General features: G+C 40.5%; 1 protein-coding gene and 1 pseudogene across 1 annotated transcript in view; one reads left to right on the forward strand and one right to left on the reverse strand.

The window, feature by feature from the left end:
- The first annotated feature begins 5813 nt into the window (after positions 1-5813).
- The window catches only part of ELMOD1 (ELMO domain containing 1), a 65624-nt gene continuing 43977 nt past the window's right edge, over positions 5814-27460 (forward strand). Inside the window, exon 1 of the mRNA XM_087433652.1 lies at positions 5814-5955. The gene's annotated coding sequence lies outside the window, so the exon portion shown is untranslated. The remainder of the gene's footprint in view (positions 5956-27460) is intronic.
- LOC147916683 (rRNA N(6)-adenosine-methyltransferase METTL5-like) lies at positions 14750-16903 on the reverse strand (annotated as a pseudogene).

The raw sequence follows: 27460 nt of genomic DNA on the forward strand, positions 1-27460 counted from the left end.
CTTTTAGAGATTAATTAAACTCCCTTGACTTGGCTAACAGGAGGGGGGACCTGAGCACCAGGACTCACAGATGTTTTTGGCCTGCGTTGTCATGAGGGAAGTACACCTTAAACAAAAACCAGGCACAGAGGAGTCTGACTGGGCGACTGACATGCAAGGAGAAGGAGGCTTACAAGAGATTAATTCTATACTGGAAACAAACCTGGAGAAAAAGCCTATATTGTGTGTGTGTGTGTGCGCACACGCGTGTGTTTGTGCCTCTATCTGGAGGTGAGTTCCTCAAGATCATGGACAGTGGATCATTTATCCACCTTTGTATCCCCAATATCTAGCATAGTGCATTAAATATACTAGGTGCCCAATAAATGATTATTAAATGAATTGCATTTTGGACCAGTCTTTAGGCTACTGGAAAGCCCCTTATAGATCATGTTTTGAGAACTACTACCACAGCAACACATCCAAGAGTTGTCGTTTATTTGGTTTAAAGCCTTCTCTAACATGATGATTCACTCTCACATAATTCCAGTCACAGTTTTATCAAGACAGATATTAATAGGCATATTGGATCCAACCACCACTCCAATTGTATACCCAGAACTCCATAGGCCTATAAAATCCATTCTATTGGAAAACAGAGTGGCCTTATATTAATTTCTAAACTTTACACAACAATTAAGGAAAATGAGACAGGGCCTGATACTTTTTAAGCCCAGAGGTTTCCTTCTAGTTTCATTATGAAGACAATACATACAATACATACGTCTCCTACTACCAATTCTTCAAGTCACAACACTTAAGGCCAGAGCTAGATTAAAAATAAGTAAATGGGCCACCACCTCACCCACAAATCCTCACCCACAGATCCAGGCAGGAAATTCCTACTTGCCCATTGCTCAATCCAACCTTGCTAAAGAAAGAAACCTCTGGGTGGGTAAGTTTTTATTCAAATAAATTCCTAACGATGATGTTCAGTGAGAGATCTACTGAGCAACTCAGCATATCCGTCTGTGTGGAAAAGACCCAAACTCCGTGTCACTTGTAATGAGCCAACGTGGAGTCTAAGGAGATGACGGAGCACAGCGTCTCCTAGGTCTTCCCTTCCTCCTCAGCTCCACTGCTGTAATTAGGGCAGCTTTAGAGGCACAACTTCCTCCTCTGTGGATTCTCCACTCATTACTTCTAAATGCTACCTTAGGTGACCTCATTTTCTTCAACTACCCACTCTGGTGGTTGATCTCATGGTAATCTATTAAATAGGCTTTTTATCCAGAAATAATATGGGTGGATTCATGGCTAACATTTATTGAGCACTGTGGGCCAGCCACTATGCTAAGCACTTTTCAAATCATTAATTAATTTAATTCTGCAAGCAACACTCTGAGGTAAATGTTCTCATTATCATCCTCACTTTAGAGACAAAACTGAAAGAGATTAAGCCCAGGTCCCTTAACTTCCAGGCTGGTGCTTTAACATTATGTAACATTGCTGTAGCAAACGTCACCACTTCACTTCCTTCATTCCAACAATTAATTGCTTCCAAACTATCTGGGCATGGATCCCTGCCAGTCTGGATGCCCATGAGGACTTCCTGGATTATCCAAAGATATACTAGTCTCCAACAAGTCTATTACCTGAAATTCTATAAACTTCTCTGCATGTTATCCTACTAGATTGTCTATTAGTTGTATTATTCCAGTGTTATTAATTGATGAAATGCTTTATTTGTTTTCCTGTGACAAAGCTGCATATCAGAGTACTTTTTCTTGAACAGTACTTAGTACTCTAAAAGACGAAAGATGTTTGATGATGAGGTTATTTAGGAAAGCTGCTTCAGTTAGCAGAGCATGAGGTCATACATCTTTGTGTACTTACAAGCTTGGCAGATATAACTGTAGCCATGATGAAGCACAAAAGAAATGTCTGGAGATGGGAAAGTACCAATGAATTTCTTTAAAGGACCTCTGAGAGCTTTACACTAGAAAGTTTGTTTTTAAACATCTTAAAAGGGTATTAGGGTTAAGTCAGGTTTCCTAACAAACTGTGGGTATGTTTATTAGAATATGGAAGGTGGTTGAGAGAGACAAGAGAAAGAGAAGAGTTGCTAACAGCCAGAAGAGAGGGAATAAAGATGGAAGAGAATAGTCTATTGGTACAGGCTAGCATTCAAGAATAAAGATAATATCTACTCTGCTGAGATTGAAGAGGAAGAGAAAAGAAAGGGTGTGGAGGATGTGTTTACCATAATGAGCTAACCCCCAGGGTGATGATCCCTGATGGTCTCTCTTCCCTGGTGCAGTGGAGAGAGCTGGATGTACAATGTGCAAAACATGTTGGGTGGGGGAGGTGGAAAAGAGAAAAAATTTTAAAGATACTTGCTGTAGACTGGAGGAAGCAATAGTGATACTGATTTATAGATGATATGTGTGGCTTTAGCCAAAAACACAGATTTGTAATGAATTATGGCTAAAATTTTTTCCACAATGCTCTGAGGACCCTGAAGTGTAAAAATCTGTGGATTTGTGGCTGGAGGGAAATTAGTAGACTAGGAAAGGACAAAATTGAGCCAAATCCTAGTGTTAGTAGGAAGACCCACTAGAAAAGAACTATAATCTGAGGAAGCAAGAAGAGTTGAGAACCTGTTTACATTCCTTCATTCATTTCACAATCTTTTATTGAGGGTCTATTGCATATTAGTCATTTGCTAAGTTCTGTAATACAAGGATGAATGAGATCCTGCCCTGGAGTTAAAGATTAAATCGCGGCATCACAATAAACCAAAATAAATAAATAAATAAATAAATGTAAAAAATTAAAAAAACAAAAATAGTGGCAAGGCTGTCACTAACTGCTATGGAATACATGTGAAAAAATATGCTTTGGAAAAGTTGCTTCTAAGTGATGCCAAGTCCGTCTCACACTCAGACAATAAAAGAATCAGAGAGAAAAGCTTAAGTCATTCAGACAGTAGGTAGATCCAAACAGTCATTGTATCTATATACAATAGAGAATAACTATTGACTTAAAGAGAGGCCACAGGTGGTGAGAAAAGGAGGTGTTGGGAGTGGTGCATGACCCTGGAAGAGAAGTTTGGGATGCAGGAGACCTGGGAATCCAGGTTGAAGCCAGCCATTGGAGAAATGCTGTTTCTTGAGGTTAGAGATAGGATACAATTTGGTGAGGGGATTAAACTCTCCGGCCTTCCCCCATGACCTTCCATTCATCATATGAGACTGCAGGTACCTACCTAGAGTGGTTTGGGATTAGGACCATTTTAGCTGAGGGAGTCAAATAAAAGGAGTAAAAATCATTGGTTCAGCAACAAACTGGCAAGGATCCATGTCTGTGTAGTTTGATAGGCCTAGGGCCAATATTAATATTTTATTGATGTTTTTGGAAGGATGAATCAAGACCATATAGATTAATTTGATGAATAGCACAAAGACAAAATATACTTGACCTGTGTCCTTGGTGATTATTTATTGTTTAGGTGTTTATTGCCTACCTTCCTCAAACCAGACTCTAAGTTCCATGAAGGCAGGGACCTTGTCTGCCTTGTTCATCGTTGTTTTCCCAGCACTCAGCACAGTGCCTGCACATAACAGTTGCTCAGTACATTGTTTTACATTGCTTAAACATTAGCAATAGACTGTGATAAGTGCTGTGACAGCAGTAGGCACTCACGCTATGGCAGCAGAGCATAACTCAGCCTTGGGGTTTGGGGAAGCCTTCAGAAAGGAGGTGGCATTTGAGCTTGAAGAGTGGGTAGGACTTTGTGAAGTGGAATGGAAAGAGAAGAGTATTCCAGAAAGGGTGGAACACCATAAATAAAGGCAAAGTGTTATAAAGAACATGGTATGTTTGGGGGATAATGAAAAGTTTATTTTTTGAACATCGATACTTTAAAAAGTGGACAGTATTAGTGGAAAGTAAATTTCCTTCCATAAAAGTATACATTACATTATGGAATAGTTGTGAAACAAAGACCACAGGGCAATGCAGGTAAATTAAATTATTTTCAAAAGACTATGAAGTGAGGGGCGGGCTGGGTGGTGTAGTGGTTAAGTTCACATGCTCTGCTTCTGTGGCCCTGGGTTTGCATCCCAGATCCTGGGTGGGGACCTGCACACCACTCAACAAGCCATGCTGTGGCGACATCCCACATACAAAAGAGAGGAAGATTGGCACAGAGCTTAGCTCAGGGACAATCTTCCTCAAGCAGAAAGAGGAAGATTAGCAACAGATATTAGCTCAGGGCCAATCTTCCTCACCAAAAAAAAGACTATGGAGTAAAATTCATTTGTCATGTGGATAAACCTGCCCATAGTGAATCTCTCCTGAAAAGCTTTCTCCTCCAAAGAGGACCCATATATGGCCTTGATCTAGCTTTTTGCAACAGGTTTATTCAAGGAAGTATGAAGAAACTGGAGAGTCGAAAGCAAAGGTAATATTGGCTAATGCTTTTAACAATGATAAAAAATTAGAAAGATCAAAGCTAAAGCTTATTTAATGTGAAGAGGGAAGACCATAAATGTTCACTATTTAGGATTATCACTAACCCAACCTTTCATAAAAACAGAACAGTGGAGGTGGAACCTGCAGAGACTTTTATTTAGCCATGTTTAGCCATACGTCTACTACGTAACAGGTGCTTTGCAGTCATAGCCTCATTTAATCCTCACAACAGCCCAGACAGACAGGGGTCACCTCCCTCCATTTCACAGACGAGGAAACAGAGGTGCAAAATGGCTAGGTAAACTCCTGGGGTGGTAAACGAAACTGAAGTCACGGCCGACGTCGAAGCTTATGCTCTTTCCCTGACCCTATGCTGCCTCTAACATAAGAAGCTTTTTGATTAGATATACAGAAAATTGTTCATCAAACATGAAATACAATACCAAAGAAACAAAGGCACAGGTTTCCTAGTGTGTGTGTGTGTGTGTGTGTGTGTGATTTCTGGGCCAGTCCTATGGCACTGTGAAGCAATGTTCCTCAAATAGCCCCAGACCAGGGTGTCTATAATTCATCCATTATAATTAACCCCGGGGTTACGGTATTAGTTTCTGAAGCCCTGGTTGAAGTGCAGATACGCGACCTGGTGAAGTGACACGATCTCTCAATTACTCCTAATTAAAGAGCTGGCTCTTTGAGAACTCGACCCGACTGGTCCAGGTGTTCGGAAAGGCGGGTCTGCCTGGGCCCCCCTGCGGGGGAGCTCCCTAGCACAGAAAAGTAGTGGAGGGGTGGGTGGCTAGATTGGAGGAACTACTTAGTGAGACCGCAGAGGTTGGAGCTGAGCTAAAAACAAACTGACTCCTGGACAATTCTCCGGGGAGGAAGCGAGGAACACACCTTACCCACTCATTCCAGGACTCTTTGGGAATCCCATTGACAAGTCTCCCGAGGTTCACCATCTTCCAGGACCCGACGCCTCTGAGGGGTCCACCCAAGCGCAATTAAAGTGGGCCCCTGCGGCCAACTCCCGGCTGTCTGCCCATCGCAGCCGGGCCGCAGATTTAACCCTTTTCCCCGAGACTCGCGCGGTGGGGGCTGCGCTCCCTCCCCCGGCACCGCGCTCGCCATCACCCACCCCCCGCCGGGTCCCCTGTCTCCGGGACTGGGCATGCTCAGTCGCCGCCCGCGTCGTGCTCCCAGGGAAACCTCCGCACGCCCTCCCCGGGCTGCTATCGGTCGCGTCCTGGCCGCGGGCCGCCCCGGGTGCATCCCGGCTTGCTCCGCTCCACACGACCCAGATTCCCGCCCCGCCCCCGCCCCTCCCGCGCCCGCAGCCAGTGCGGCAGCCGCGAGCACCCGTGTCCAGCCTCGGCGCCGGGGACCGAGCGCGTCGATCGCCGCCGCGGGGCGCGGAGCCGGAGCGCCTGGGGAAGGCGGAGATGGAGACCCGGCTGCGGCGTGCCAGGAACTGCTGAGCTTTCAGCGGCCGCCGGAGTCCAGGTGATGAGCGGGGCCTGGGGCCGACCCCCGAGGAGCGAGGAGCGAGGGGCGAGGGGCGAGTGCCCTTGGAGAGGAGAGAGGTGGCGGCGAGGTCGCCAGGCACTGTGCGAGCTGCGCTGCGTCTGGGGCGCGGCAGAAATGTAAGGGTTGTGGACAGAGAGGGGACATGAATGAAAGTGCACACTGCCTCGCGCAGGGGCTTCGAAGTCACCTGGGACCTTAATCCTCTCCCCCTCCTGCCCCCAAATTAACATCCGTGAGGCTGCTGGTCAGCGCGAGACGCTGTTTGTATCTTGGCCCGGGTCACCTAGCGACTGAACGCCGAGGGCTCTGGAGGGGGCATCCCTGGCACAGGCCAAAATGGGAAGCGGGGACGAAGGACAGCCTAGGTCGGGCGAGTGGCCGGTCCGGGTCCTGAGGTCCCTCTGCCCCGCGAGCTTCGGCCCCTGGGGCAGTGCAGGGCTGCGGGTTGGCGGGGCCACGGGGCTAGGGGTCATCCGCGCTGCGAGTCCGGAGGAGCCGAGGGGCTGGCGCATGGTGCCTCCTCCAACTGCTGGCAAACTCCTCACTTATTAGAGCATCTCTCTTTCCTGGGCAGGCAGCATTGAACAGAAGAGTGGGGAGCAAGGGCCGACAGAGCTGTTAAAAGCAGAACAGTGGAGTGTCGTGGTGGGGTGTGTTGTTGTGAGTGCCTTTTCTCCAAGTGTGGGTGCGGGCTGCTCCTACTCGCGGTGCTTCTGCTCAGCCTCTAAGTGGCGAGTCCGGTAGCACATCTTATGAATATTTCAGGAATGACCTCGCAGGCTCGCTTGCTTCGGATCAAGTTTAATGAGTATGTTTGTCAGCCTTTCTGCTGTGCACAGGCAGGTGGAAGCCTCGTGCCTTGAGCTTTCCAAATTTCATCCCTTTCCCACTCTAACTAGGAAAACGACGCTGCTAACTCCCAGTCAGCTTTAGATTGGAACCATAAATTGAGCCTGTCATTTGGAGAGACCAGTTTTGGGCAGGCATCCAGGCATTGTTCTGCGTCTCTGCAGTGTGTGCGTGTTGTGCCGGTAGCTTAACCGTCCTTAACTGGAGCTGCCAATATGGTGGAAAGCAGGTAGTGTGATTGTGTTGGGATAAACATCTTAATTCATTATCATCCTCTTACACCAGGTAGTTACAGCGGACTTCGTCATTCTCGCCCTAGAAGTTGTCTCTGAGATCAGTCTAGTTGAAATTTAGAGGAAGGCACACTCTGGTATCCCTCTACCTTGGGAGGTATTTCTCTCTCTCTAATTCTTTCATGGGAGTAAGAAATGAATGTTTTTTCTGTAATCCCTGTCAAGAACACTGAATTCATGTAAGAACTTCCAGGATTGGAACAAGCTGTAGGGCATCTTTCCTTACACTTTCGGTTATAACTTTCATCACACCATCACCATTAATCAGTAAGCCACCACATACAGCATACTCTAAAATGGTACTCCTTTGCAGAAGAAACCTGCTTTTTCTTCTGTTATTGAGACACGTGTGTCTCTAAACGACCTGTGAGGAATTCCTCTAAGATTTCAAGCCTTCAAGATACATACACAATGCTAAAAGAGGCAACTCTTTTCTCTTGCCAGCCCATACACAGTGAGGCTGAAGCGCTGCGATTTACAGATGTTTCACATTTAGGAAAGGCTTTTCCAACAAAGACCCACTGCAGTTACATCACAGGCTCCACCTCCGCCTGCCAGGCTGCTTCTCCCCAGCCTGTTAGTGAGGACAGTATGTGTCACTGTGCTTGATTAATGAAGAAAAGAAATGACAAATGAAAGACATTTATTTCCCTTACTGTGTTTTGCTGGTTTAATTGAAAATATGAAATTTTCAAAAATTGTTAATTATTAATACATGTAGCTAGGACTTAGGCATAGTAATAATCTATGAATATTAGCTTTCCAAAAGATTTTGAGCAACATTACAATATTCTTTGTGCTAAAATTATTGATAGTATTAGAAGGGAGTTCTATGAAATAGCAAAATAAGTGAAAATTTTACATAATGAACAGCATTTCCTAAAGCTTGTTATTGATATACTCAGAAAGAAACCCAGCTGTATTAACAGACAAAAAATCTGGTCAGTTGAGAAGTTTGCAGAGCTTAGATAGACCTCCAGGTGCTCTAAAGGAGCATTCCTTGAGTTCTCTGAGAATTTTTAGAGTCGCTGGTAGAGTTGTCAGATTGAGCAAAAAAAAAAAAAAACCAGGTTGCCCAGTCAAATTTGAATTTCAGATAAGCAACAAGTAGTTGTTTTTAGTTATAAGCATGTCCCAAATAGTGCATGGGACATACTTATACTAAAAACAATTATTTGTTGTTCATCTGAAATTCAAATTGGACTGGGCAACCTATATTTTATCTGGCAATTCTAGTCACTGGAAATTTCTCATTCCTCTTTTTTGGGTCACTTACGGGTTGAAAAAATAAAGTGGAGCAGAAATCATACACTGTTCTGCAGACAATCTGGGACAAGCTGAGTTCTGGTTCAAGCTATTGAAAATAACTCACGCTTAAAAGTAAGCAGTTTCAGTTCAACACATGTGTTGAGTATCTCTGCTTGCTGGGCTTAGTGAGAGGTGCCAAAGCTACAAAGATGAGTAGGGAAGGCGGGGGGGAGGGATCTGTGTCATAAGATCTGAGACTTGCTATGCCAAGTGTGTGGGGATCCACTGTAGGAGCCTGGGAGGGACACTGAATTCTGCTAGGCAGCTCCAGTCAGGGCGCAAGATGACTGGCCATTTTGACAGGTCTGGCCTGGAATAAGAGAGTGAGATCTGGGAGGAAAGAAATCCATGGGTTTGTGCCTAGTGGAGTGGAGCTGGAAGTTGAAGGATTTTGCCTGATGGCCTCAGTTAGAGGACAGAGTGGCCTGCTAAGAATGAGGGAAGTGAGAGGGGATCCCAAGTGCGCTCCTTCACTATCCCAATACCATCCTGATTTTCTCAGGTAAAAAATCATCATCAAACAATACTGGAGTATGGTATTTAAAAGTTTTTATGATTTTTATATAAAAGTAGATATTTAAATGAAATATGTGAGATGCTGATCAATATTCAGTTGCTTCTGGCACAAATTCCTGAAATAAGATAAGCAGATGTTTTGGTTTTAGCAAACCTATTTCTTCAAGAAGAAGAAGATACTAAATTGCAATCATTTTCTAACTTGGTCCAGCTATCTGTAAAGAAGCAGATTCTGATGGCGGAAAGAATGTAGATTTTACAGAAATAGCACTCTGTGAAAATGACCATATGCTTGTAGTACCAGAGAGTACCTACTCAGAATGTTCCAAATGCAATTAATTCCAAAAACTAGCACACCACTTATATTTGTGTCTTTGTAGACCCAGCAGGTACTTTCACTATTGATCAGCATAGGATGTTTCCAGGGAAGTTGAAGATCAAACCAGTGCAGCCCGTGTAGAGAACATTTACTCATTTCTTGAAGATTCCAATTTGCCAAACTCAAGCAAAAGACAATAGAGTGCCATTCTAGATTGCACTTCTGTCAACAAATCTAGTTATCTTAGGGACCATCTTCAGAAAAGCCTCATATATTTAATGAGTATCCATATGTATGGTTAAATTTCTACTTCATTATTTTACAATAAGTTCTTAAAATCATGAAAATTACCCTATGCTAACATGTATAATGAAGTGGTTAATTATGGTCTTTCTTATCAAATGATTATCCTTTAAAATAGAGCAGAAAACAATTCTATTTCAGATATTTGTACTGTTCCTCTTTGTAGTGGCTGCCAAACATATCCTGCTTTATAACTCTGATAGTATACCAAAAAAAAAGTGATCAAGGACATACTGAAGTTGCTCAAATTTCAAGGCATACCTTGAAAATAAAACCATTTATTTTCAGCAAGATTTCACATGGATATGGCTTATTAAAGGAAGGCTTACTGCAGTGGTCGCTAATGACGGCTTATGTGGACTGTCACCCAGAGAGAGCTTTAACTGAAATTGTGTGCTCGATTCACGTTCTAAGTCCTCAGTAAATATTCTGAGTTTAAAGAATCTGAAGACAGTATGTTCTTGCATCCCAGGAGCTTTTAACCCTCCAGCTCACTTATGCTGACCGCCAGCAAGTCTTATTTTACATCAGTTTCTGCGCTGTAAAATGGAAGATTTGCACATTTTAAAAAAGAATATTGTGCCAACTCCAATCCTCTATGTCTATAAAATAAATGTTAACCATTACTACTATTCTAAGGGATAAATTACTTCATTCTCAATGTAATTAGACAATTTGTATATTGTCTGTGTACTCTCTATGACGTTTCAGACGCCATAGAAATAATTCACCATTTGCTATGTTTGGCTTTTTTGGTACAAAGCAAGATGATTGTGGTAAATGCTTAAGGAGAGCTCATTAAGCCCCTATAAAAAATCGGTCTCACACAAGCTAATGCTTGCAGATTCAAAGGTTTTTATATAGCTTTTAAATGTAGTTTTCATTTTAGTTACTGGGATTAGAACTTGGTTAGTTAGAATGCTTGGTATAAGAGCTTATTTCAGCTGCTATAACTCTCCTTCCTATTTCCCTTGTACAAGTAGATGGTGAAAAGCTACCATATGTTTTCAAGGTTTCATTGATGATGAAACTAATAACCTACAGCTGCTTTTGGTTTAGCAAATATCATCAATGACATCATAAACTCTGTTCCCTAATTTATTTTACATCACCAGTTGGCATTATAAATATTTTAAGTGTGAATCAATCTCTGGAATGAACTTACTCTACAAGTATATTTCTCCCTTTTTCCTTTAGAAGAAGAAGAAGAATGTTCTACTCTTCAGAATTTGGAAGCCAGATTTTCTGAAGACTCTATATTCCAATAGAACACTTACATTTTAATTTCAGATTTTCTTTGGTCTTAGAATCCGTTTAAATTAGCAAAAAAACTTAATTTTTTTGTGTGTGTGTGTGTGGGGAAGATTAGCCCTGAGCTAACATCTGTTGCCGATCCTCCCCTTTTTGCTGAGGAAGATTGGCCCTGGGCTATCATCCGTGTCCATCTTCCTCTACTTTATATGGGATGCCGCCACAGCATGGCTTGATAAATGGTGCGTCAGTCTGCACCCAGGATCTGAACCTGCAAACCCCGGGCTGCCAAAGCAGAGCGTGTGAACTTAACCACTACGCCACCGGGTGGCCCCAAAGCTTAATTGTTTTTCATCGAGAAGTTAAATGGTATACATTTATCAAAGCTGTTTTAATTAAAATGTATATTATGAACATCATTAGTCATAATTTTAAAAGCCTGTATTAAAATAGCTAACATAGAATTTTGACTTTCATATTCTGTCTCATTTATAATGTATGTAGCCCAATATGTGAACCTATGTATGAAAATCAAGACTTACAAAACAGAAGGTTTGAGTTATAGTTTTTGCTTCGCTAAAGAGTTCTGCATTGTATCAAAAATTTCTCCTACTAATCCTTAAATTGTACATAACCTGGAGTATTTAAAAAGAGCCAGACTCATCAAATTTTTATGTCTACACAATCCTTCTGGTTCACATCTATCCACTAGGCTCTTGAGTCATCTTTATGGGTGAGATACAGAAATGAAGTCTGGGATGTGGTCTAATAGCTGGCTTGATAAGCTGCACCCAAAGCTGTACCCTGCTGTTCACAGGCGTGGAAGCCAACATCACAGAGTGGTTTCTGTTGACCTGTGTCAGAGCTCTTCCCTTGCCCCTGACATTTCTACACTTTTATCAACGTGTATACTTGATATGTATATGTATATATATATGTACACACACACACACACATACTTAGACCGTGCATGTGTCAGGTTTGTTGTAAATACGAAGCTCACAGCACTGGTGAATTTGGATGACAATCAGGATTAAACTTGATTTCCTTGAGCCCAGAGCAAGGGCTAAAACTAAGATTATATTTAAAAACAGTTGATAATTGGCTTTATTTAGGTTCTAAAATCAGTTGCCCAAGGACAGGGAGTGGAAATCCTAGTCTAACAACAATTTGGGTTGTAAAAAATAGTTTTAGTGCACTTGATATTAACCAACAGTATGGAAGAAATTAATGCTATCTTTGGTTGGGTTCATAGATGAATAGAGTCCCTATCAAAAAGGTCAGAAACAAACAATATAATACACTGTACTGAAAGTGATGCATTTTGGGCCACCAGTCGGGGATATAATAAGAGGGAATGCCTTTATTGGGTAGGATGTTGGCTCACGTGACCTTAAAAGCACCTCCTAAATCTGATTATGCAGTTTAAGTTGAGCTCCCAGGCACTTAAACACGAATCTGCCGATGTCTAATTCAGCTTAGAAACATTTATATAACATATAACAGTTGTATGTCCTTTCCTTGCTTTATAATGGATATCTATCCTTATTCTTTTCTACTTAATGATTATTCCTTAGATAATTAATCAATTAGCACTTAAAATAAGTGCATCTACTCTTGGACCCCCACTGGGTTAAATTAAAGAGGCTATTTCCAGGTATTCTTTAATTATCTAAGATCATACTTGAAATTCTTAATTCAAATGATATGTATTTTGAGTAGCCATAAAATAGGCATGTGTCCAAGTTCTAAAATAAAATTGTATAGTCCCCTTAATCAAATTAGACAAAGATGAAAGACAAACATGTGTTCACTCAGTGTACTCTGTGTGTCCTCTATTGCTCCACAGTGTGTTTTGACTTTCAAAGGTATTTGTTTATAGTGTAGAGTGGGCACTTGTCCCTCCTTTTGAACACTGCCATCTGAACCTCTTTCCCATGTTGGGTGCCCTCCGACGTTATGAGGCAGAGCCCACTCCTCACCATAGGAGCTAAAGTTGCCAGGTGCTTCCTTTCTCAGACATCCTTGCATCATAGGCATGGGCCCATGACCCAGACTCTGCCTCAGTGGCAGATGTTCCAGACAGCAATGCCCCCTTGACCTGTACTGGGGGGTCAGTGGTGCCAGCTCCAGAGTCTGGACCTGGTGGCAGCAGTAGAGGTCTCTACACTGGACCAACTCTGTGTTATCATTTTAAGTGTTATTTTTGGCTACATAACCTCTAAACCCAGTTCTCTAGCCCTCCTGGAGATTCTGTGGGTTACCTTCAGAACAAATTCCTTTTCTGCTTAAATAGGCAGAGCTAGTTTCTGTTCCTTGTGATAATAAACTGTGACTGGTACAGGGTGCGAGTGCGTGCTTATGTTGACATATCAGTCAGTCATTAGGACCTGTCGAGCCCAAAGCACTCTGAAAGGCACAAAAGGAAATGTTGATTCGTTCTGAGTATTTCTGGAACAAGGCACCTTGCCTGGCACTGGATGGAAGGAGTGGCACACAAAGCTGGTATTTTCAAATTAGTGCTATGGGGACAAGTAGGAGGAGGTAGGGATACCACAGGCAAACTAAGATAGAGGTGGATATCATTCTGTGGATCTACTGATTCTAAAGATTGATTTAGTGTGGGGATGAAGAGTTAGGATAACAAAGGATGCGTTTTGGGAAATATTGTGTTTCATCAATTCCAAGAGGCAAATTTTTTTCATCTTAACATTTATGAAATTAGGAAACATTGTTAGAGCGTGTCATGTTTTAATTGCCGCTTTTTTTCTCCTCAGCCCGTCTACTGAATGGCCTGAGGAAAAGAAATTTCACTGAATCTAAGATGTCACTGATATATACTATTACATTTTTTACCACTAAGAAAAAAGCTCAGTAAGTAATTACTAAAAAATGACAATACCTAACACCACACTGGGGCCTCTAGAGTAGAGGATTTAAAGAGACCCTGAGAGGGCAGGCCCCGTGGCTTAGCGGTTAAGTGCGCATGCTCCGCTGCTGGCGGCCCGGGTTCGGATCCCAGGCGCGCACCAACACACTGCTTCTCCAGCCATGCTGAGGCCGTGTCCCATATACAGCAACTAGAAGGATGTGCAGCTATGATATACAACTATCTACTGGGACTTTGGGGAAAAAAATAGATAAATAAAATTATTAAAGAGACCCTGAGAGACCTAAGTCAGTCGTGGAAATGGTGTGGGTTAAATACCAAATTCCTGCTCATTGTTGTTGTAATTTGCCAAAGCTGTTGAAGAAGAATAGGTTTACCGCTAACTTCTGTTATGAACAAATTCAGGTGCTAATCATCGTAGCCTTGCTTGGCTGGAAAAAAATGCCTAGTATGGGGCCGGCCAGGTGGTGTAGTGGTTAAGTTCACACGCTCTGCTTTGGCCGCCTAGGGTACGTGGGTTTGGATCCCGATTGAGGACCTGCACACCACTCATCAAAGCCATGCTGTGATGGCATCCCATATACAAAATAGAGGAAGATTGGCGCAGATGTTAGCTCAGGGCTGATCTTCCTTACCAAAAAAAAAAAAAAAGCCTAGTATACTTATAGTGATTCTCAATTTTGTCGATGGCACCTTTCTTTTTTGGTAACTTTTTTATTTGGAAAATTTCAAATATGTATAAAAGTAGACAGCATATTATAATGGATCCCAATATTCAGTAATCATCAACTCGTGACCAGTGATGTTTGCTTTCATCCCTACTCTCTATCTACCCCATTTTATTTTGAAGCAAATCCTGGACACATACCATTTGTAGATATTTCAGTATGTATCTCTAAAATATAATGACTTTTCAAAAGCGCATGATCACGGTATCATTACATGCCTCAAAAAAGTATCTATAATTTGTGGCATTTTTTTAATAAATAAATTTTGTATTTATTATAATTAGGTTTTAAGCTGCTTTTGCTTTGGAGGTTTTTAAAAAGAAAACCAAATTAGGTCCACTTCAATGTCCACTGATTTCTTTTTAAGAAATTTATATGATGCCAGCAGATCACATCATAGCTCTGTAATAATATTTATCTTGATTTTCCATTCTGAAGCTTTCTTTTGAATATGTTCTTCAGTTAGGATTTGTATAAAGAGTATACAGTCATGCATCACTTAACAATGGGGATATGTTCTGAGAAATAACGTCGTTAGGCGATTTTGTCATTGTACAAACATCATAGAGTGTACTTACACAAACCTAGATGGTATAGCCTACTACATACCCAGGCTATATGGTCTTAATCTTATGGGACCACTGTCATATATGTGGTCTGTCACTGACCGAAATGTTGTTACACAGCGCATGACTGTACTACTGTTCTTGCCATTTCCAAAGCAATCTTCAGAAAAGTCTTATCTATCCCTCTATTATTTTTGTTCCCAAAGGGAGGATTCGTAATTACTATATCAAATGACTTGGACATTCTGTTAGATAATGAGCACACATCACATTGAACCATGTCACCATTTGTTAACTCAAACTCTTCCGCTTTCCTATTAAGTATTTCCCATGCATCTTCATCTATGTCAAATCTAACACACAACTTGCAATGCGTGGCCTGGTTGGATACTGTTCTAGAGGTACCTTGGACTTTTCAAATCCATCCACTTGTTAAAGGTGACTCTCTGGTTCCTTGAGCCTTAGTTTCTTTTTCTTTTCTTTCTTTTTTTTTGAAGTGTGCGTTCACAAGGTTTAAGCACACTGGACCTCAGGCAGCTGGAAGCATCTCGCTGTGTGTCATCAATTTTAAATTTAAGTTTTTGTTTTTATCAAAGTAATACTTGCACATCATTTAAGACATAATTACAAAACATTATAATGAAAAATAGCAGTCTTCTTGCCCTAATCTACTTCCATTCCAGATTTGTTTCTCAGAAATACCCACTTTAATTCTTTTAGCTGTTTCTTCTGGTGTGTTCCACCTTGCTTAAATAATCTGCTTATACTGCTATTTTTCAGTATTTTTGAAGTATCAGATCCACTGCTTTTCTACTACAGAAGTGAAGATTTATCTTTCATACCTAGTCCCTCTGTCTCATACACACACGCTTCTCCTTCCTCAATTCTCCCAATGTCACTATTTTTTATTAAATAAATATTCAACGTTTATTTTGACAATGTAAATTTTATTTGCAGTTGATTATACAGTAGTCCCCTCTTATCCATGGGGGATATGTTCCAAGACCCCCAGTGGATGCCTGAAACTTTGAACCCTATATATGCTATGTTTTTTCCTATACATACATATTTGAGGTGTGACAGCAAAACTAACACGAATTTCCTTTTCTTTCTTCACAATTTCACGGATAGATTTGTTCTTACTGTAGATCTTAACAACCTCAGCATACGATTTTTTTTTCTTTCCTTATTAAATCGAGAACTTGCACCTTTTCACTTAAAGGAAGCACTTTATGGCTTCTCTTTGGCATATCCAAGTTGCCAACGTCACTACTCTCACACTTTGGGGCCATTATTAAGTAAAATGAAGGTTACTTGAACACAAGCACTGCAATACCACGAGTCAATCTGATAACCAAGAGGGCTTCTAAGTGACTAATGGGTGGGTAGCATATACAGCGTGAACACGCTGGACAAAGGGATGATTCATGTCCTGGGTGGGATGGAGCGGGAGGGCCCCAGATTTCATCACACTACTCAGAACAGCATGCAATTTAAAACTTATGAATTGTTTATTTCTGGAATTTTTCATTTAATATTTTTGATCTGGGGTTGACCGCAGGTAACTGAAACCAAGGAAAGCGAAACTGCAAATAAGGCAGGACTACTGTGTTTTCTTTTGGTAGAACTTTTTGTTTTCCCAAGAATTAGTACTCGACCTGTTTTTATTTGCTTATTTGTCTATTATGCATATCACAAATTTATCCCCAAACCAATAGAACTGTAAATATTTTCCCCATACATTCATGCATGTCAAAGAATCTGACAGTTCCAGTTTTTTTCATGGAGACATCCTTTTTTAAGCCCTCATTCACCATCATTCTGAGAATTCCTTTCACTTTTCTCCAGTAAGGGATCTTCTGATTCCTGGGTCCAATGTCTTTCTCATTCTCCACCTTCATTTTGGTGGAATGCTTCCTTCAGAAGCTCCTAAAAAGTTGTGCTTAGGAGGTGCATGGAGGCCTTGTATGTCTAAAATTGTCTTCATTCTCCCCCTTCACACTTAATATTTTGGCTAGGTTTAGAAATCTAAATTGGAAAGAATTTTTTCTCAGAGTTTTTATTCTTGCTTCTATGTTCCTATTGACAAATTGGACGCTTCTGATTCTTAGCCCTTTGTATGTGACCTGTTTGTTTTCATTCTCCTGCTGGAAACTTGTATGTTGTGAAATTTCATTGTGATGTGCTTTGGTGAGGATCTTTCGTCATTTGAGGAGCTGGGTGTCCTGTAGGGCCTTTTGATCTGGAAACTCATGTTTTTCAGTGCTTGGAGAGTTTCTTGTATTATTTCTTTGATAATTTTTTCGCATACATTTTCACTTTTCTTTCTCTCTGGAATGCCTGTTATATGGATGTTGAATCTTTTTCTCACCATTTTTCTCCCATTTTTCATCTTTTTGTCAATTTCTTCTTGACAGATTTCCTCAAATCTAAGAGATTTACTCAACTTTATCTTCCGTTTCTGTCATTTAAAAAAATTTCCATAAACATTTTCTTATTCTCTAAATGTTCATTTCTATTATTTCTTCCTCCTTTATTCTTATATTTATGAAAATTGTGATGTATTATAGTTTTCTTCTCTTTGCATTGCCTCTGTTTCTTCCAAATTCCGTTTTTCACCTTTCTTTGTTTTGAGTCTTTGTAACTCACTCAAGTTAGAAACTTTCCTTAATTGTCTGATAATCCCTGGCTATCTGTTTATATTTAAGATGGAGGCACTAAAATGCTGACTGGAAGCTTTCTATGGATGGGTGGGGCTTGTTGACCATTTGGCTTCACAGTAGTCCACTTAGAGGCTGATGCTTCATTGGAGGAGATCCATGTGTGTGTTGGGTAGTTTCCTGAGGGATAAATCTCCAATAACCTATGAAGTAGCATTCTGGCTGCTTCTGTTCTAGAAGTTGAATGGAAGAAGAAGACTGGATAAATCTTACATTTATCATGTAGACTTTCAAATAACCTTCTTGTATTCAATATGACAGCTCAATCTCATTTTCTTATGTCTGAAACTTCAGAGCCTCTCTAGCTCAACTTCTTCAGGAGTAAATCTCATCCCTTGGAGAGGGGTTATGCCTACTTTCAAAAGATGGGGAAGAAGATCTAGGCGTAACTATTCCTTATGAAAACTTTCAACCAAGCCTCCAGTGTTGATTTCATTCCACACTACCACTTTTAGAGAAATGGGGCATCGCTAACTCCTGAATATGACTGAGATTCTGTATACTAAATTGTTGTGCCTTTAGGTCACTTCCCTTACTGCAGGCTTAGTCAATTAGGCTAAGTAAGTTACCACTTGTCCATCCCTTTTCAGCTTCCAGGAATCTGCTGATATCTCCTGTGCACTCCTGTTGCCCTGAGCCTTATGGATTTATGCCTTTTTGATTTCTTTACTTGCATGTTGGTGGGATTTCATGTGTTTTATTTGTCATGTTTAAATGACAGTCCATGATGCAAGTTTTAAGGGCCTACTTAAAAGGAATTAAAGATGTAAAACAGTGTTAAATAATCAGTGATAATTATAGCGAGATAATTACTGCTTAGTAAGTGTCTCCCATTGTCTATGTAAACTTCCACAATTACCATACTTGTTTTGCTTACTCCTCTTGTCTCCTAACACATAGTAAATTTTAATACTCTCTTAACCTAGTCATACCACCTTCTTTTTTTTTTTTTTTGTGAGGAAGATCAGCCCTGTGCTAACATCTGCCAATCCTCCTCTTTTTTTGCTGAGGAAGACTGGCCCTGGGCTAATATCCATTCCCATCTTCCTCTTCTTTATATGGGACACTGCCACAGCATGGCTTGCCAAGCGGTACATCAGTGCGTGCCCAGAATCCGAACCCTGGGCCGCTGCAGTGGAGCGTGCGCACCCAACCGCCTGTGCCACCAGGCCGGCCCCATACCGCCTTCTTAGCAAACTATTCCATCTAACACATACTACATAAATAATATATACCCCCAGTTGTAAAAAAAAAAAAAAAAAGAAAAGAGGATTTCATATAATTAATGATCAGAATTTTGCCACACATCTATGAAGAGTCCATAAAACTGTGGCATGTTGGTTAGGAACCCTTGCCTTAGAATATTGTCTGGTTTAGTCTGACATGGCTGAAATGTATTTTCATTAGAGACAGCCCAGAGCTTCTATATTAACATCAGAAAGGCACTCAATTCCATGTATGAGATCTGCTAGATTTCCTCTTCCTTGAGGGCAAAGACTATGTCTTATTTATTTTGTGTCTCCAGTGCCTAGAAAGAACTGAACATAGTAAGTACACAATAAATGTTTATTGACTAGAATTACGAGCTGAGGTTTTTTCCTGTCGACTGACGGCCTTGGACAAGTCATTTGTTGGATTTGATTGAGGCCTCAAGAGAGAAGGTCACTTAGGAGAGGTGTAGATGAAGAAAAGGGTCCAGAATAGAACATTGGGGGACACCTACACTTAAAAGGCAGGCAGAGGAAGAGTGTGAGAAAACCAGGAGGACATGGCATCATGGAAGCCAAAAGCGGGCCTTTCAAGAAGCAGCATCACATGAAATCACATCAAATAAGGTAAGGACAGGAAAATGGAGCTAGAACTAAAAGGTGCTGTGCCTTCAACCAAGCATTTACTTACTCACTCACTCTTTGTGTAGATAAGAAGTCCCTATCGCTTCTGAGATGTTTATGTTCGGAGCTGTCTTTGTAGTATAAGGAAGTTGTCTTGAGCCCTGTGTATGTGTGAGAATGTGTGTGTGTGTGAACTGTGCATGCAGTGTGTATATTGCAGGGAGTGTGATAGGGGAAGGGAACCACAGCCCAGAGACTATGCACTAAGGGGTTGGGAGGATCTCCAGTGAGGCTAAGAAGGACATGAGTTGTTCATATGTAATCAACCTGTAACATATCATGGAATTACTTAATTAACCTGGTTAAACCTGAATAAAAATGTTTGGGTCAGGGAATAAGAATCTTCTAGTGTGATATGCTGCAGGCTATTAATGTTCTTTGTCATCAGCCACTGGATTCTTCAGCAGAAACATCACAGCCTGCAATTTGGAAATAAGTAGGCTTTAGTCTCAACTATATTTCATCAATTCTAAGATGGTTCTTTTCCCTCACATCACTGAAATCAGGATGTATCATAGTTGAATTGGTAGCATTTTATTCTTCCTTAAGGACGCATGAACTAATACTGCATTTTACCATTGAGGACACTGATGAAATACCATTGGAAAGAATAAAATAATATGCACTCGGCAAACGTATCAAGTCATAGCTCTAAAGTGAGGTTAAAACTATTTTTTTATTTGTTTTACAGTACAAGTTGTTTCAGAAGCCCAACTTAAGTGGTCTGCTTCTCCTAAGTGAATGCTATTATCTCATCTGTATGGTCAGGGTCAGTAGTTGCCTTAATACAGGGTAACCTGTTTGCCTCCAGCCCCTGGGAATGCCCCAATTTGCTTTGACTTTCCTGTCAAATGTTTCTAGATAGATGCCCTCACTATGTTCTGATTATATGAAAGTGAAAACTTTGCAAAAAGCATAAGTTTAGATTGGTAAAACCATATCCATTTAATGTTAATACAAACATGAGTTTACCATGCTTTTATTGTAGTTTTATTTAGAAATTTAATTGTGTGTGTGTGTGTGTGGTTTTTTTGTTTGTTTGTTTGTTTGATGAGGAAGATCGGCCCTGAGCTAACATCCGTTGCCAATCTTCCTCTTTTTGCTGAGAAAGATTAGTCCTGAGCTAACATTTTTGCCCATCTTCCTCTATTTTTTGTGTATGGGATGCCGCCACAGCATGGCTTGATGAGTGGTGCATTGGTCTGCGCTGGAGATCCGAACCTGTGAACCCTGGGCCACCGAAGCGGAGCATATGAACTTAACCACTACACCACCAGGCCAGCCCCTAGAAATTGAATTTTTAAAACTAAAATATATATGTTGAGAATGCACATCTAGATTATTTTTGTGAGAAAATGGACTGATATTTACATTTTGAAATTTCTTTATTCTTTTATAGATTAAAACAAATTTCATCAATACTGCTCTCCCTACTTTTCTCCTTCCATGAAAACAGTACATACATGTAGGCGACCACAGTGAAAGCCAGAAAATCACTGTACCTTTAAAGCAGATCATAAATATATTTGCATGCAACCCCAAATTCTGTGGCCAGCATAGCCTCCGTTGCTGTAAATCACAAAAATGAACTCTGGATGAGTGTTTTGTTCCTGAAGAAGAGAAAAAAACCTTAATTGTCATTTTAGTGAGTGTCAGCAGAGCATTTTTCAAGCTCATCACCAGGGAAGGAGGAATGGAAAGTTCTAGAATGTGGCCTGAGGGAGATTGTTGTGCATGCACATTATACTTCTACTATGACATGTGTGAAATGTAAATGCATAATTTGAAAGATTTTTCATTTCTCTGGTATGGTAAATTTTCATATTGCTTGCTGTCTCTCCGTATATGCCACCTGTATAAAGTCAAAATTGCATTTTATACATTTCAAATGCTCATAAATAGCCTTAGAAATTTTTCTTTCCCTTCTCTTCTCTCCCCTCCTATTCCCTTCCCTTCTTGTTTCACATGGTAAGTCTGATTGCATTATATCCTTTGAAGACTGAATCCCTCATCTGTCTAGGTTTCCCTTGCATTGACACAGTGCTTCTTAGAACTTGACAAAATATGAAGCATGGTGCAAACTTAGCCATTATCTGAATTGCTAATTCAGACCTATTTATTCACCTAATTTGAATCTGATACTTGGGCCACCTAATTTAAGACTGACCTCCTTGTGTTATTTTGTGGGTCGGCTCAGCCAGAGCTGGCCCCTCACTCAGCAAGGCTTACCAGCTACTCCTTATCCATACGACATCTGTGCTCTTGCCTGATGTTCCCACAGAGATGTGCTTCCTGCTGAGGTCACCCTTGTTTTGGAGAAGTTTCTCTGATTTCTTGAAAACCAACCACAGGCATGCATACATGCAGAGCATAATAGGGAATTCATGGGAGCTGTGAGCTGAATTAATCACATCTGAAAACAACTTTGGCTTCAGTTATCTGTAAGTTTTGGCCTGTATCAGAATAGTGCTTTTCTCGTCCATTTTCCCTCTCCATTTAGATATAGCTGTCGCTGAAGAAAGGGTGCAAAAAGAGAAGCCTATAGCTGTTTCTGCAAGAGTCTCAAATCTCTGCCTGACTGACTGGGAGATGTCACCATTTTGATTTCACTAGACTTGAACAGGGCGCAAAGTACATTCTGTGAGGCCATTCAAGAGGAAAATTGAAATTTCCACATACTTAAGATAACCCACTTAGAGTTTATTATTGTCATTAGAAAATTTTCTCAATTATTTTTAGAAAATATTTAAAGTGACATTGTATAATAAAGACACAGGATAAACAGAATCAAACCATATTAGCCACAAGCTTTCTTCTAATACCCTGAGCAGTTTTTGATCAATCTTATTTTTAGGGGAGAAACTATGAAAGTTATTATTTATGGGTTTGTGGTTCAATATGACATTGTTTCTTTCTTCTTTCACCTGAAATGAAAAGAATAGCTCAAACTGAGGAAATTAAATCAGTGGTGAATAATTTCAATATTGCTGATCTTGACTTTATCATCTGCAGCGTGAAGTTGTATGTGTGCTTCCTTCCCCCAGCTGCTAAATGGAATTTTTTTTCACTACTACTATAAAATGTCACCCAAACTTTCTTTTTCTTTTCTTTTTTTCTTTTTTCTTTTTTGCTGAGGAAGATTCGCCCTGAGCTAACATCTATTGCCAATCCTCCTCTTTTTGCTTGAGGAAGATTCACCCTGAGCTAACATCTGTGCCACTTTTCCTCTATTTTGTATGTGGGTCGGTGCCACAGCATGGCTGCTGACGAATGGTGTAGGTCCACGCCTGGGAACCAAACCGAACCAGCTGCTGAAGAGGAGCACCGAACTTAACCACTAGGCCACAGGGCTGGCCCCAAACTTTCTCTTTTTAATCTAGATTCAGGGGAGGGAGAGTGGAAGGTGTTTTCATCTTCTGATTATCATTAATTACACTAAGTTATATTTTGAGTGACCTACTTGATCAATTTTTTTCTCCTAGTGGTGTTGTAGCATAAAAAGAAAACAACAACAACAAGCAATTAGGGAAATTTGAAGGAGAATGGAACACATGTTGCTTTTCAATGAATTCAAGAAAACTCATTCAAGTTAGTATATATCTCCTAGGTAGATTTGGAATATTTTACCCACCATTAGATATATTTTATGTTTGGTAAAAAAAAAGGGTAAACAAATATTTTTACCTACAAAAGAAAAGGTATAATGTATTATGAAAACTAGACCATATAGAGGTAGACTGAAAGAAAACCGAGGGAAAATCCCAATTTGAAGACCCTGTCACACTGACCAATGACTCAAAGAATAATTTGGAGAGAATGAAATCATCACACAAATAGCAGTGGGACCAGGAGCTTGAATTTCATTGGATTTTCTAAACCCAAGGGAGCACTAGATTTACACTGAGGGGTGGATATTTTCATTATTAGTTATTTCAGAATTACACTGCCAAGGATTTATATGTCCTTGGAAATGTGGCCTTCATAAAGAATGTAAACCCATACATTTTGGCTCTGTTGCATAACTTCTTCCCATAAAATTTTGTTGTTTAAAACTTGAAGGTCTATAGTACATTTGCTTCCAGAAAGAGACTTATTTCTGGTGGCACAGTAACTTATTATTTAAGAGTCCCCCGTCTAGCTTCCAGAGGAACTCTGTTAAATTCTGAGTTGCAGGTGTACATCCAGGCCTTGGTTATCCCAAGCTCTATAGTTGAGTTTGAATTGAATACACTATTCATTCTCTTCATTCTTATGTCAATTCAGAATTTTACCTCAGTAGTTTCCAGAGGCAGCACAGGAAAGTAATTAACAACACTGCCTCAGGAGCCAGGCTTCCAGGGTTTGAATCCCAGCTATGCCACATACTAGCTGTGTGACCTTGGAAGTTTCCTTAACCTCTCTGTGCCTCAATTTTCTCAGCTGTAAAATGAGGATAATGATTATTATTCATGTCATAGGATATCTAAGTGAGTTAATATAAATAAAGCCCATAGAATATCGCCTGGCACATGATAGGCGCTTGGTAAATATTAGCTATTATTCATAAGACCTTAAACTAAGACAATTTTTAAAATTAAAGTTTATTTTTAAATGTACTCTATACAACATTTTTTTAAAAAATGGGACAATACCAAAATTAAGCAAATTATAAGAATGGAACAGTATTTACTTTGTGAATTGTCTTTTATTTATGAATAAACATTATGAGTCCACAAGCATTTTGGTGGCTATAGACGACACAGTCAGTTAGAATTTGAAGGGCTACATAGAAAGTAGCTTTTCCATCTCATGTAGGGATTAAGATTTTAAAGAAAGGAGTTCTGTTCCCTCTAGTTGAGTCTCTAATTTATTCCCTGGGGTGCTCAATAGATAGATCAGCTTCTAAGAGGCAGGGTCACCCCAGTGGTACTTTACAAAGAGCCTCAGAAAGCTTCTCCCTCAAAGGAGGCAGAGCAAGTTCCTTGATGCCAGGTGAGAGGATGAGTTTTCAGAGGCAGCAGACCACTCCCTGCTACCCCTTTCCTCCCAGCTGGAAAAAAAAAAGTACAAGGGGCACATAACCCCACACACAGCACTGAAGTGTCAATTGATCTCTGGAGGAGTTTGATCCATCAAGCACAATCGTTTGATCCTTCCCTTTAGAATAGGTCAGGGCAGTGTCCCCATACACAAGAGGAGAAATTACTGCAGATAAGTTGAAAGGGTCAGGAAACCCAGAATTATGATCATATCCTATATTTTGGTTTAAAAAGACCTACAAAGTTTTTTTTTTTCTTTCAGTGGGGAGATGTTTAGTTTGTTTTATTAGTGCTGTTATTGAATAGTGCTGTTAAAGAAATGCACCTCTAAATGGGTACAGAGTTCATTTCAACAAATCTGTATTGAGCACTCTGTTAACCTAAAAATCAAGAGCCAAAATGAGAGGCAGAGAAGCATTTATTTTGGGATCAAAGAATTGCAATTCAGGGAGCACAGATTCAGGTAGAAACCCAAATAGTGCCCTAGGGAGAGAAAGTCAGGAGATTTAAAGGCAAAAAAGGGATATTTGCATTACGAAGAGTGTTAATTGGGGTTGGAGGCAGAAAACTAATCTTGGCTAAACATAATTGATTGCTCAGGCTAGCTAGAGGCAGGCAAAAGTCCGTCACTGGTCACTGTCGCTAGCTGCAGGTTTCCGGCAGCATTATTTAGTTCACAAGTTCATGGTCTGCTCGATGAGGACGTGCCTAAGACCCATTTCCTTAATGGCTTCCCGGCTCCATTTTAAAGCTCTTAGACGTAAATGACTCCGTTTTGTTTCCCATTTCACAACTTAATGTGCCAGGCATTGTATCAGGCCATTGGGCTTCTCTGGTGTCCTGGAGAAGCTTGTAGTCCAGAGGGGAGAGAAACATGAAACAGATCATTTTAGGACAACAGGAGAGATTTAAAATCAGGCAATTACAGCAGGTAATTCTGTTGTCCACCTCAGGTTAAAAATCCCTCTAGAGGGCCGGCCCCGTGGCTTAGCGGTTAAGTGCGCGCGCTCCGCTGCTGGCGGCCCGGGGTCGGATCCCGGGCGCGCACCGACGCACTGCTTCTCTGGCCATGCTGAGGCCGCGTCCCACATACAGCAACTAGAAGGATGTGCAACTATGACATACAACCGCCTACTGGGGCTTTGGGGAAAAAAAAAAAAGGAGGAGGATTGGCAATAGATGTTAGCTCAGAGCCAGTCTTCCTCAGCAAAAAGAGGAGGATTAGCATGGATGTTAGCTCAGGGCTGATCTTCCTCCCCCCCCCAAAAAAAAACCCTCTAGAGAGAAAGTTATAGGGAAAGGACAGCTCGCAGAGCAGTTTTCATGTTCTCCTTGCATGCTGTGAAACAGGTGGCATTAGAGTTAATGTCTGACCAAAAAAGGGTGAACTTTATGTAAATATTACCTCAATAAATCTGAATTAAAGAAAAAGTTAATATCAGTGTTTTTCAATTAGTGGGACAGATATAAACAAGGCAAGTAACTTACATTTAATCAAGTTCAAGTCGACAGGCTGATGTGTAAAATACTTGAGAAGTCTCTAAGGGCTACCATTTTGTTAGAGCGCTGTGCAGACGAGAAGCAAACTCAAATTCTCCCCAACCTTAGGCCTTGCCCAGCCCCTGGAGAAATGCTCTTTTGGCTACAAAGGAGGCCTAACACAAAGGAGTGGATTAACACAGCACCACTCCTGGAAAAACAGCTCGAAAGACATTTCTAACCAATAGTGACTCAGACTATCATATGTTGCATACCAACTATGATTGGTTCCATGTTCCTGTCTTTTATACAGGTTGTCTAATTAAGGGTAAATAGGACATTAACAAGTATGCCTCCTCAGAACAAAGCTAGATTTTAAAAGTAAAGTAAGCAGTAATTTTTTTTGTTTTTCTACAGAAAACATTTAAAGAAGTTATTTAATGAATACCAATGAGCAGTGCATTAAATAGCATTTGCACAGGCTTTCTTCTACCACCAGAGCCATTTTTGGTGTTTCTTCTTTGGGGGACAGATAATTAGAACTAATTGTTGTCTTTCTTTCCTGTTTGGGGGACAGATAATTAGAACTAATTGTTATTTTCCTTCCTTTCACTTTTCCTATCCAATCATTAAGTCCAATTGATTCTACCTTCCAAATATCTTCCACTTCTGTTTACTTCTCCCCATCACCACTGTCATTGTCCCAGTTCAGGTCACAAGTTGCCAGAATGTATTTTAACAGTCTCCTGAGTGATTCTTTACTTAACAAAATGATCTTTTACTTTAGAGGAGGCTATAATAAGAATGGCAAAATAATAACACTAATACTGAGTACTGCTCATTGAATGCATGTTACATACCTGTAAGTACGCTAAGCACCTTACATGCTTCGGTTCATTCAGTCCTTAGAACAATGCTGCAAGGTAGTTATAATTACTCTCCCCATCTAACTGGGAGAAAACCGAATCTTAGAGAGGTTAAGCAACTTGTCTAAAGCTACTCAGCTAATTGTAGATCCCAGATACAAACTCCCTGTCTCCAAAACTTGTACTCTTAACCACCATGCACACTCTCTGCCATGTTTGCCAAATTTCTCCTTAAATAATAGTAAGGCTCCCTCACGGTATTAAACTGTATGCATTATCCAGCATAATGCTGGGCACTTAAGCATTCAAGAAGTTTTTTTAAATGGATAGACTCAGGAACCCCTATGTACAGGGAGAAAGCTGAAGTATTATATACTTCATTTATCCCACATTATTAAGAAATGAGATTTTTTTAGGTAAACCAGTTTTCTAGCTAACTGAAATTAAACCATTTAAGGATAAAGGGTTTTTTTTTCATTTTGA

This window comes from Ceratotherium simum, chromosome 7 (genome assembly GCF_057802395.1).
Source record: "Ceratotherium simum simum isolate JZ-2026a chromosome 7, ASM5780239v1, whole genome shotgun sequence".
In the NCBI taxonomy this organism is placed as follows: Eukaryota; Metazoa; Chordata; class Mammalia; order Perissodactyla; family Rhinocerotidae; genus Ceratotherium; species Ceratotherium simum.